The following is a 12,178-nucleotide window of genomic DNA, read 5'->3' as shown; positions in this document are numbered from 1 at the left end:
AGGACCGCCTTGGCTTTGTTCTGGAATGGGTGGAGGTTTGCTTCAGCAAGAGTTTGGGTTCTTCTACTTGAGATGCTGGCGATACGGAAGAATCCAGAGAGGACATAGAGGGAGTTTGGGAGAGCAAGGCTTGCCCTTCTGGGATAGATGGCCAAAGGCCAGACACAGCAAGGAGATTTGATCCAGTGTTAGACCTGCCGCTCAAAGGCTAAACAGAGCGTGGGACCCCTAACGGCACAACCTGGACTAAATGGTAGGTAACCAGGCATCTTGTGAAAACTCACAATGGGTGAGCCAGGTAGTTCAATTTTAAACTGAAGCAAGGAGCTCAAGAGCTAGACGTATCCTCAGAGAGAAGCGAATGTTTAGCAGTTCCTGGAGTATCTAAAGGAGGCCGATGCAGAGCAGAACAACGTGGATTATTCAAGAGATCTAGAAAAGGAAGGTGTCAGCATAGTGCCACGTGTGTGCGTGCAGCAGCATCACCAGAGAGCTGGGCCGGCGGCACATTCCGAGCTCTTGTAACTGTATTAGCCATGTGCACTATGCACAGAGCAGTCGGTAAACTGCCCCGAGGACTTGAAATTAATCTGTGTGGAATAAACATATTACACTGGATGCTCACAGGTACACGGTCAGTTCAGATAGGTAAGGCAGGCTGTACAGAGGCCAGCAAGATCAGAACTGGGGGAGGGCATTAACAAATCCAGAAAATATGAATCCAGTGTGGGGACGCGGGCCTGCCCTTCCCCTTTGCTTGTACGTCACAAAAACTGCACGTTTCCTTATCACCGAGACATCCTCTTCCGACCTCAGCTCGCGGTGAGGACGTGGACCACCACACGGTGGCGCTGCCGTCTAATCGTTTGTCTCTTAGGTCATCCCGTTTGTCCTGATGGCCACCACGTGTGCGTTGACCGCCTCCTCTTCTTGTTAGCTTACAGGCTAAACGAGATCTGGGAGCCACCATGAAAGGGAGAATTCTCCCTGATGGAGTCGCAAGATTCCGGCCCTCGTCGCAGTGACATTTTTCTCTCATTGGTATGCGTGCTCTTCAGTCTCTCGGGACATTTCAATGATAGAGGTCAGCACAATCAACAAAGTCACATACTGTCACTGCTGAGGTCAGATTCCAGGCCACGGGAAGTCCTTCGGGTCATTTTTATTTACTCTGTCTCTTTGTTAGCGCGGAATTCTGAAGCTCTTACTGAGCTGAGCCAGGTTGAGAGCATCGTGGCTTGACTTCCTCTTCTGCCCAGTCTTGCAGCTGATCCCGAGGGTACTCTTTAATAAGCACACTGAAAACAAGTCTGAAGGTTTCCCTGAAGCACCGCCATTATTTGAGAGAATGAAGTCAACACTCAAAGGGAAACGGAAACCAGAGAGAGAGAGAGAGGCTGGGCACAGTCAACCCGAGGGCCAGCTCTAATGCAGGCTTCCTGTGGTTTGACTTGTAGCAACCAGATAGATGGTTCACGTTTGAAAATATTCTGTCTCCAGGCTGATTTGAGCCGGCTCTTCAAGCAGATAAGAGGCATCTGAACACACTGTATGGGGTATTCTTAAATATTAGTTTAAAGGATCATCCCTCGATTTAGACAGCTTGTTGAAATTCTTGTCTGATAGCACATACAAGCTACTTGAACATTCTGCATTTTTATTTCTTTTACTTTCTTTAAACTTTTGTATTATTCATTAACTTACTCATCTGTGTTGAGCCAGGGTCTCAAGTACCCCAGGCTGGCCTTGGACTTTCTATAGAGCTGAGGAAGGCCTGGATCTTCGGATCCTCCTGCGTGCTGAGATTACCAGCACGTGTGACCATACCTGCTTTCTGGAGAATAGGGAATTGAGCTGAGGACTTTGCACAAATTTAGCAAGCACTCTGCCAGCTCCCCCAACCCCAACCCCTCACCCCAGCCTTGCTTGCTTTCTTCAGTGCCGAATTAACACTAGCAAGGACCTACTTCATGGCACTATTGGAAGAGTTAGATGAAGAAATACACGCAGGTTGCCTGGAACGGGGCTGGACACATTGGGAACCTCTTCAAGTTATTGGCTCCAGGTTCAGATCACCCGTTACCTGGGACTTTCTAAGAAATACCTTTGCTGCTCTGAGGATTGGTAAAATCATGGCAAAAGATGACCATGACTGAGTCCTGTCACTCGTCTGGAGTTCCAGAAGGCGAATGCCTAAGGGAGCGAACTCAGTAGCAAGACGGAGAGACTAAGGCACAGGGGGAAGCCTAGGTCTCCTCAAGTGTGCTTGGGCAGTGCTGCCAGTATCATATGCAAACAAGGTTCTGTCTTCACCAAAGCTCACTCTGCCCACCCTCACCCCCATTTCTGCAACACTGGCTAAACAAAAAAGGGCAATGAGAATGCACCTGCCAACCGCCAGCCTGAGGTTTCCGTTGAGCAGCGTTTATGGGGCAGTATACTATAGAGCAGGATTTTTTAATAAGCTATTTTTAAATAATAAATGAATATAGATTGTATAAAATCCCGTAGATGAGGTTGCTGTGAGAACAGCAGTCCTCCAAAACCCCAACCCCCTTAGGTTCTATGCCAACAATCATGATGCCATAAACAATTCCATTACTCCTTATTTATGTACTGTATCCAGTCTTGGTGTTGTTGTTGTTGTTGTTGTGTTGTGTTGATTTTTGGCTTTGGTTTTGTGTTGAGGTCGGGGCTTTCTATGTAGTCCTGGAAGTCACCATGTAGTCCAGGCTGGCCTTGAACTCACAGAGATCCATCTGCCTCTGCCTTCCAAGTGCTAGGATTAAAGGTCACACATCACCGCACACAGAAGAACTAATGCATCTAGCTCTTATCACAAAACATGAAGATTTAGTTCATGGTTTACTGGTAAAGCAGTCCCCTGGCATGTCCTGAGTTTGATCCCCAATTCATAAGCAAAGACCAAAAAAGATTTTGTAATGAGGAGTTAATCAGAAATCCTCTACAATTCATTTGTTGGCTTAAAACATGAAATTTTAAGTTTCCCCTAGTTAATTCTTCATTTATTCTTATAAATTTTATATTTTTTAACCTTGAAAATAAATAAAAAACATCACACACTAAAATTAACCAGGTCTGAATCTGTACAACTCAGTGAACTTCTATACAGCCCCACCCCTCAGATGGAAGTACGCCTCCTGCCCCGCCCCTCAGATGGAGGTACTCCTCCTGCCCCGCCCCCTCAGATGGAAGTACGCCTCCTGCCCCGCCCCTCAGATGGAAGTACGCCTCCTGCCCCGCCCCCTCAGATGGAAGTACGCCTCCTACCCCGCCCCCTCAGATGGAGGTGTTCATCCTGTCCCCCTTTGCTGAGATTACTCACTTGGGCCACCGTGAGCAGCCTAACTGCTTTTAGTAACTCTGAAAAACTTGAATCAGCAGGATTTAATCAAAACCACAACATTACTTGGCAGAGAGATCTAATACAAAGATTTTTTTTTCAACAGCTCTCCCTGTCCTGGAACTCTATGTAGACCAGGCTGGCCTGGAACTCACAGAAATCCTCCTGCCTCTGCCTCCCGAGTGTTGGGATAAAAGGCGTGCGCCACCACAAGTGGTTTCTTCCTTCCTTCCTTCCTTTTCAAAGGTGTTTTCTCTATGCATAGTCTTTAGTAGTATACCAATGATGTCTTTGTAGTACATGACATCTCTAACTGAAGGGGTTACTGTAAACCAGAGTTTCCCGGCCCTGCTACTGGTGCTACACTGGATGGAATCCTTTGTAGGAGCCTATCCTGTGTATAGTAGGGTGTTTATTTCAAAGCATTTCCAGCCTCAACCCAGCAGATGAGAGCAATGCTCCCTCACCTGCCCTGCGCCTCTCCAACTCTTGGCAAACGTCCCTGCCTTAAAGTTAACTCAAAGGCAGCGAAGGTGGGGAGCAGCTGCCACCCACAGCGCTCGGAGAGGAGAAAGAGAAGAGGCCAGAATTGCTTAAATTAGAAATCTGCTGATGCTCGTTCTCTGAATAGGGCACGGCGAAGCCAGTTCTGCCAGTGCTGCCAAAACTGCACACCGGACTCCATTGCTACTAGAAAGGGGGCTGCGGTTTGTGGGACAAGTCTGCGCTCTGCAACAGCAGCGGCTCTGACCTCTTCGGCCTCCCTCGAGCGCCCCCTACAGGCAGAGCCTCGCAGGGAGCCAGCCTGTAAGAAGCCTTTAATGGAGGGGAATGGCTAGAAATTGGTTCTAGTGGAAACTGCTGAAATCATTCATATATTAGCCCACGTGATTCTCAAACTTTAAAGAGCTAACCAACCACTAACCCGAGGCAAGGCTGGAAATCTATGCGGGAATAGCGGGAGATCACGGCAAGTTTGAATTTATGCCTGTGGAGAGAAAAAGCGCTTTTACATACTTAAAGGCAACAAATTACTCACATTTGCCTAGTGGCTAATCCTATCCTCTGTGAATTGAGTCTTACTGGTCATGTTCTCAGCGTAACCTTACTTCCGATCTTAATACTTGTCTTAATCCATCTGTGACCATTGTCCCTAACGGAGTCAGAGGCTAGCTCCCCGAGACTCCCAGAGCCTGCTGCATTTGACTTGTTCTCTTTGCTGGTTAAATGTTTCTTTCTCCCACGAGACTTAATGCCTCGGCAAGAATAGTGTTTTATTGATTTTTGTTTGCCCACAGTCTAACTTACTAAGTACTCCTTAAAAGCCTAATAACGGATGAACGGTCTGGAAGAAAAAGAACGGAAAATATAAATGTGCTTGCAAACAGGCATGTCCCAGGGACAGCCTGGGCTCTCAGATGGCAAAGGAATTAAAACACTTTATATGGCCAGGCACAGTGGTGCACACCTTTAACCCCAGCACATGGGAGGAAGAGGTAGGTGGGTCTCTATGGGTTTGAAGCCACCCTGGTCTGCAGAGTGAGTTCCAAGTCAACAAAGGCTAAATGGTGACGTGTGTGTGTGTGTGTGTGTGTGTGTGTGTGTGTGTGTGTAGAAGGAGGAGGAGGAAAGATGGGGCATCTGAGTACCATGTTATCTGTGTGGAGACTTGTGGGAATCCATTCTCACCTTCCTCCGCGTGAGCCGGGATCAAACCCAGCTTGTCAGGTTGTACAGCAAACGCTTCTTCTGCCGACCCCTCTCAGCTGCCCTCTCCTCAGCTCTTCTGCCTTTTTCCAATTCACTCCTTATTTTCCACTCCCGCAGAACCTCAGGCTGGACCTGCCCAGTGCTGTGGAGCTGTCTGTGCAGCCCCCATCTGACCCTCTGCTCACGGTGACTTCCATTCCTCTAATGCCAACAAGGCTTCATGTTGGCAGCGCCATCCTGAACTGCCTGGCTCCTGGCTCCCACCACATTACCTGAGGTTCTGAGAGACTCCCTAACAGTTAAACAGTTAAAAGGCCATCTCAAGAAAGCATAGCTAGAGGCTAGAGAGATAGATGACTCCTCTTTGAAAAGTGGTCTTGCTGAGGGCCTGAGTTCGGTTCCCAGCACCCAGGTCTGGTGGCTCACAAGTGACTGAAACTTCAGCTCCAGGGGGATCCTATGTCTCTGCACCACCACAGGCGTGTGTGTGTGTGTGTGTGTGTGTGTGTGTGTGTGTCCGTGCACCAGACACACACACACACACACACACACACACACACACACACATGAAACTAATAGAAACAAATATTTAAAGAACAAACAAGTATAGCTTTGAGGCTGACAAGACGATTCAGTGGGACACAGGCTGTGGAGAACATTCTAGATCCAGGTTAAAGCAGCCTAAATGATCTTGTCCTTGCGAATTACTGTGATCTCTGTTACCTCATGGCCTTCCAGTCACTCTAGTTTAGTTTTCTTAATGCTCTTTGAACGGGAAAAGCATGTTTCTACCTTAGGGTCTTTGCACAAGCAGTTCTGTCCGAAATATTTGTCCACAGATATATGACTGTCTCACCTCCTTTCACTTTTTGACATAAATACTTCCCTTCCTGCCTCCCTCCTTTCTTCTTCTTCTTCTTCTTCTTCTTCTTCTTCTTCTTCTTCTTCTTCTTCTTCTTCTTCTTCTTCTTCTTCTTCTTCTTCTTCTTCCTCTTCCTCCTCCTCTCCCTTCTCCTTCCTCCTCTTCCTCCTTCTCCTCTTCTTTTTTTTGTTTTTTTTTTTTTTTTGGGGGGGGGTTGGTTTGTTTTTGTTTTGAGACAGGGTTTCTCTGTGTAGTCCTGGCTGTCCTGAAACTCACTCTGTAGACCAGGCTGGTCTCAAACTCAGAAATTCACCTACCTCTGCCTCCCAAGTGCACCACCACTGCCCAGCCAGTCTATGTCTAGAGGAAGGTGCTGGGCTTCTTGGTGGTGAAGCATGGCTTATGCTGGCGCTGCAACACACTGTGAAGGCAATGGGATTTTACTCTTGGAGTCTTAGAATTGCTTGACAGCTATAATCTCTTCCACCTTCATGATCTGGATGGAGTGAGCTTGGGCACGGTATCCGGGCCCCCATGTCGCGGTAGCACTGTGTGACTGCGCCAGCGGTGGTCAGGTACTCTCTGTACTTGTTGTGTGTGCCACTGTGGGAGTCGGAGCGCAGCCAGATGCCGAAGTTCTTCACACGCAGGGGTGACTTCTCAAACACCTGCCCGCAGTACACAATCTCCCCGGATGACTTCTCCAGCTGCGACACAAAGTACACAAAGCGGGACTTGGCCAACACAAGGGTGGGTGCAAAGGTTTGCATTCGGTACAGTGGTGGTGTGTGGCATTTGAGGGCTGACAAGCAGAACCCCACTGACTTGTACTCCCAAAGCATGCCGGACGCCTTCATGGCACTGCGTGCTTGTTCGATGCCACTCACAAAAGGCCCTCTGTCTCTGTCTCTGTCTCCTTCTCCCTCTCCCTTCTCTCTCCCTCCCTCCCTCTCTCCCTCCCCCCCCCTCTCTCTCTCTTTCTATGTTGTTGGGGTTAACATAGGCCCTTAATATCTAGGAAAGCACTCTACCACTGAGTTACATTACCACCCATATAAATACTTAAGGTTTTAGTCAAGGGCTCAGTAAATTGCCCAGGCTGGCTTTAAACTCACTACAGGGCTCTGGCAGGCCTTGAACTTCGCAGTAATCTGTGTCAGCTTCTTGTAGCCGAAATTACAGCTCTACGGGGCCATTGAAATACACTAGAAGGAGTTTATTTGCTACAGAGTGTGTTCTGGTCACTGGATTCAGAGCCTGTATTCTAGATACTAGAACTTGGACAGTCTAGCACATAGTGGGGTATTGTTATTGGTGTGGGGGATGCCAAGGGTGGAACCCCACTGTGTACTAGACTCTGATTCGGGTTCTGGATTCAGTGACCAAAACAGAGACACCCTGTAGTGCGTAAATTGTTTGTGACTGCAAGGACATAGCAGAGATCAGAGATCTGTTCTCAGAGCTGAGGAGACCTAGCTAGCACCACTGAATGAACGAAGACTAGATACAAGCCCATTTAACCATTACCCGTCTGTGCAGTTGTTTTTGTAGAGATTCTAGACTTCAGGATTGTTTTGTCCAAGCTGAAGGCTGAATGTTGCTATTGGCTACTGCTACTGCTGATGCACTGTCATGGCTCTGAAAACATCACAGTTTTCCTCTGCAGATGTCAAAGGACCTACCCTCCCTGAACTTTCCCAAGGAAAACTTCCTATCTGCACCTTAACCTAGCCTGTCCTGTAAACCACAGCCACCAGTGTCTGCCACTCAAACACCAACACAATAGGGCCTCACACAGAGCGGTGAGATGCGGTTGCCATGGTAACCTCTATTCCCAACATCTCGAACCAATTGTTCATTTTAAAACTGCATGCTCCTGAGGTTCAGTGTGCTTCACTCTGCCAGACCTCAGCCAGCAGGAAACTAAATGATGTGTTATTATTCCTCATAATTATTTGCCAACAATTTATATTTAGAAATAGGAGAGTATATGAAAGGAGATTTTTCAAGGGAGGGGGGTCTTTTCAATCTAGCTAGGGCTACTTTAAATATTGGCAACATTTTTTTTCTGTCGTTGGAAAATTCTCTTTATTTTGATGGTCCCCTAAGTTGTACTGCCCCCCGCCCCAGTCACATACCTCTATCTTTTGAAAATATTTGCATTTCCAGATAAGAGAACTTCATTGAATTGGCCTTCTTGGTTTTATTCTTTAGGAGGCCCCAAAGAAAAGAATTGTGGAAGAATATATTACCAATGTGATTTGAGCCATGGGTGGGGAAGAGCAAGCCTGTTAAAGGGAAAATGATTCAGCCAAAAAGTCTCCAAGTTCTCTATTATTTGGAAACAAAAAACACATTTATATTGTGTAATTTATATACTAATGTAACCAATATATTATATGTTTTTGAAAGTATACTTATAGTAACTTAAGTAATAAAAATAAATGAAGATTTTCTTTCTTTTCTTCTGACCACCCCTCTTTGAGGCAAGTTTCCACTGCATAGCCAAGCTGGCCTCAGACTCAATCATCCTTCCAACTCTATCCCTTGAGTGCTGAGATTTCAGGCACTCAGAGCCACGGGCGGTTTATATAACCGTTTCCATCCCCCAACCCCCAATACTGTAACCGTTATACTTAGATACTTTTCTTGCTGATGGAATGCGCTATCTCCTTCTCTACTTGTGTTCTCACTCCTCCATTTTCAGTTCTAACCTTAATCCGCAGCCTGAATCTTGGGGCCCTGAACTGTCATCCAGTGTTGAGTTTGATGGAGGAGAGATACAGATGTAAAGGGGAGGTATGAGATGGATATAAAATATCTTGCTCTGTTCCTGCTGCTAAAGATTTATATTTATAAAGAGTAGAAGTTGATTTGTATTCTATAATGTATATTTATTTCTATAAACAACCAAGTCTAAGTCTCTCAGGGCAGTGGTGATGCACACCCTTAATCCCAGCACTCAGGAGGCAGAGGCTGGTGGCTGGAGTTGGAGGCTAACCTGGTCTAGAGAGAGTTCCAGGACAGCCAGGGCTACACAGAGAAACCCTGTCTTGAAATAAAATAAGAAGAAAGAAAGAAAGAAAGAAAGAAAGAAAGAAAGAAAGAAAGGAAGGAAGAAAGGAAGAAGAACAATAACAAGAAGAACAAGAAGAAGAGAAGACACTTCAACAAGGCCACACCTTCTAATAGTGCCACTCTCTATGAATCTCTGGGAACCATTTTCATCCAAACCATCACAGTTACCTTCAGACAAGGTCCCTCTTGGAAAGAGCCTCACCATTTTGGCTAAGCTGGCTGACCAGTGAGCCTCAGGCTATGCTTGTATCAACCTCTTCCTATCTTCCCACAATGCTGGGGTAACAGGCATGCAGAGCTGTGGGGCAGACACCCTGGTCTCCAGTTGAGCTGAGGTCTTGAACCCCGGTGAAACCCTGTGGTGGTGATTTCTACCTACATGGAATGGTAGGCGTTTGATCATGTCTCCTGGACTCCTGGCTGCTGTCGAAGTTACCACCCCCACAGCCCCCACGGGAGGGGCATGTGGATATCAGTCACCTAGACAATGTCCCAAGCTTCTGACCTTCTGACTAGACTCCTCCCCACAGTTACCTAGCAACAGCAAGATAACACAGCCCACTCTAAGAGGGGCTGTTTGGCCCCTCCTCACTCTCTTACTCTCTAAGCTTTTACCTCTCTCTCTAAGCCTTCACCTTTCTTACTCTCTAGCTCATTTTCTCTCTTTCTCTTCTCCCCCTCTCTCTACGTGGCCATGGCTGGTCTCTCTCTCTTTCTACCTTCTCCCCTTTTCCCCTGTCTTTCTATAGTAAAGCTCTAAAACCATAGCCTGTCTCTGTTCATCAAGGTCCAGACTAAGGATTCTTGCCTGAATGGGAACCACCCAGTGCCCCCCACTCCCCTCCTGTCCTCTCTTCCCGTATTTCCGGGACGAGTGCCGTCCCAGAGCCCCTATTCAGTTCTCAGCTCCTCTATTGTATCCAGTGTGGGATGCTGGAGACTGAGAACCTGGTACCAAGCACTGCCCCTTGTCCACCCCCTGCTGTGTAGGGTCAGTGGATTCACACAGCCAGATGCCCATTGGGGCCACGTGGAAAGCATCTGGCAGTTCTCCTGCATCCACCCGTCCAGAGCACTGGAACTCTGGCTGGATGCGGGCTCTCTCCCTCCCCCGTCTTCCCCTATACCCACAGCCCCACACAGAGCCATGCCAGACATGGGTTCTGGGATTCAAACTTAGGTCCTCGTGCTTGCCCAGCAAGCATTCCCAGCCACCAGCCATCCCCACAGCTCTTCCGTATATGAACTTTGGAGAAACACCAACATTCAGATGATAGCAGAAGGTGCAGAGAAAAGCAGCTGACCTTCAGCAAGCACTCCATCGAGAGTGGGAAGAGTATAGGCTAATATTGGTAGCCATTGAGTTAGGGCATCTATCCCAGAATCCCTGTACAAGACAGAGATTCCAGAGGCGCGTGTGGCCTGCTGGCTAGTGAAGTTCAGCAGGCAGGTATAAGCCAGCCACACGACGTCTCAGTGGTTAAGAACACTTCTTTCTCTTGTGGAAGGCCTGGGTTCAGTTCTTGGCACAGCTCAAAACTAACCACAACTCCAGTATCAGGGAGTCTAACACCTTTGTTTGGCTTCCTAGGACACCAGGCATACATACATACATGCAGACAAAACACTCATACACTTGAATAAAGTAAATCTTTTTAAAAAAAATGTTTAATAATATGGTCACTCCTTTCAAAGGAAAATAAATGAACAGATCAAAAGCTTGGGCTGTGGTGTGTTCCCTGGGAAATTACCCCTGTTGAATTCAGTGAGTTCCCATTCCTCTAATCCAGAGCCCAAATCCCCCCACCCCCCACCCAATAGTCTCTGCACTAACTGATCCTCAGGCTTTCTCTCGGCTCCCTACTCTGCCTTCCTCACACTCCCTTTATCTATTTAACTTCTCAGTGTGGCTCTGGCTGTCCTGGAACTCACTCTGTAGACCAGGCTGGCCTCAAACTCAGAGATCCACCTGCCTCTGACTCCCATGTGCTGGGATCAGAGGTACATGCCATCAAAGACCAGCAAGAAATATCTTTTAGCATAGTAAGGAAAGGAACTCTGAAATAAACAAGCAGCTTTGAATTTTCATTGCATATATTTATTTTGTGCATGTGAATAAAGAATAATTTTGTTCTTTATGAGAAAGTAACGCGTTGTTCTTCTGTAACATATAATAAGGAAATTACTGTTTTCAGTGTTCCTCGAAGCTCTAAGTTAGATGCCTTCTGACATCCTACATTTGAACCCCAGATGACTGCACAGGACACTGAAAGCAGCATCACTTGGACTGTAGCTTCCCACTCAGCCTACTGCATGAGGAGCTCTGGAGAAAATACAGATGCCAGAACAATTACAACTGGTTCCCTGGAGGTGTAAGCCTCCAGGTGCATGCTTCCTAATGCCTCCAGGAGATTTCTCACACAGCTGTGGCTGAGAACAGCTGAAAAGCACTCCATTTCTTTCTTGCCCTGCCTTCCCCCACTCCCTTAACAGGTTGGCCGGATCGAGGTCTACAAGCAGAGACAGAGAGGTATCTTAAGATTGTGATTCTAGGCTGGAGAGATGGCTCAGTGGTTAAGTACACTGACTGCTCTTCCAGAGGTCCTGAGTTCAATTCCCAGCAACGACATGGTGGCTCACAACCATCTGTAATGGGATCCGATGCCCTCTTCTGGTGTGTCTGAAGAGAGCAACTCTGTACTTACATATAAAAAGAAAAATTGGGATTCACTGGACTGGCCTTCAAATCCATGCACTAAAGAGACCCTGCCTCAGCCTCCCGGTAGCTGAGACTACAGGCACGCAGCACCATGGCAGGTTGAGCCTTCCTGACACACTTTCAAAGCATCCTCTGCTGTCCCCCAACTCACAAATTAATTATGCTTGTACCTGTGTGCCTTCCTGTCAAGTCAGATGGTTTTGTGCCTTGTAGCAGGTACAGTGCTGGTTTAGTAAATATATATGAATGTGGCTCAAGGGTATAGTGATTGCCTAACATATGTGAGGATGTGGTCTCCACCACCATAAAGAAAGAAAGAAACAACAATGACAAAAATACACTCACGAATATGTATACAGATAAGTCATATCCAGTTTCAAAGTGTCTTCAGGTTAGATGGTAGAAACTGAAAGGCTTTTCCCCTCTCACACTACCTAGTTCTCCT

General features: G+C 47.0%; 1 pseudogene; it reads right to left on the bottom strand.

Annotated features, from left to right (window-relative positions):
• Positions 1-6,296: 6,296 nt before the first annotated feature.
• Positions 6,297-6,793, bottom strand: LOC110302757 (annotated as a pseudogene).
• Positions 6,794-12,178: the final 5,385 nt, after the last annotated feature.

The sequence above is a fragment of the Mus caroli genome, chromosome 10 (genome assembly GCF_900094665.2).
Source record: "Mus caroli chromosome 10, CAROLI_EIJ_v1.1, whole genome shotgun sequence".
NCBI classification, from domain to species: Eukaryota; Metazoa; Chordata; class Mammalia; order Rodentia; family Muridae; genus Mus; species Mus caroli.
This window is presented reverse-complemented; position numbering and strand designations above follow the sequence as displayed.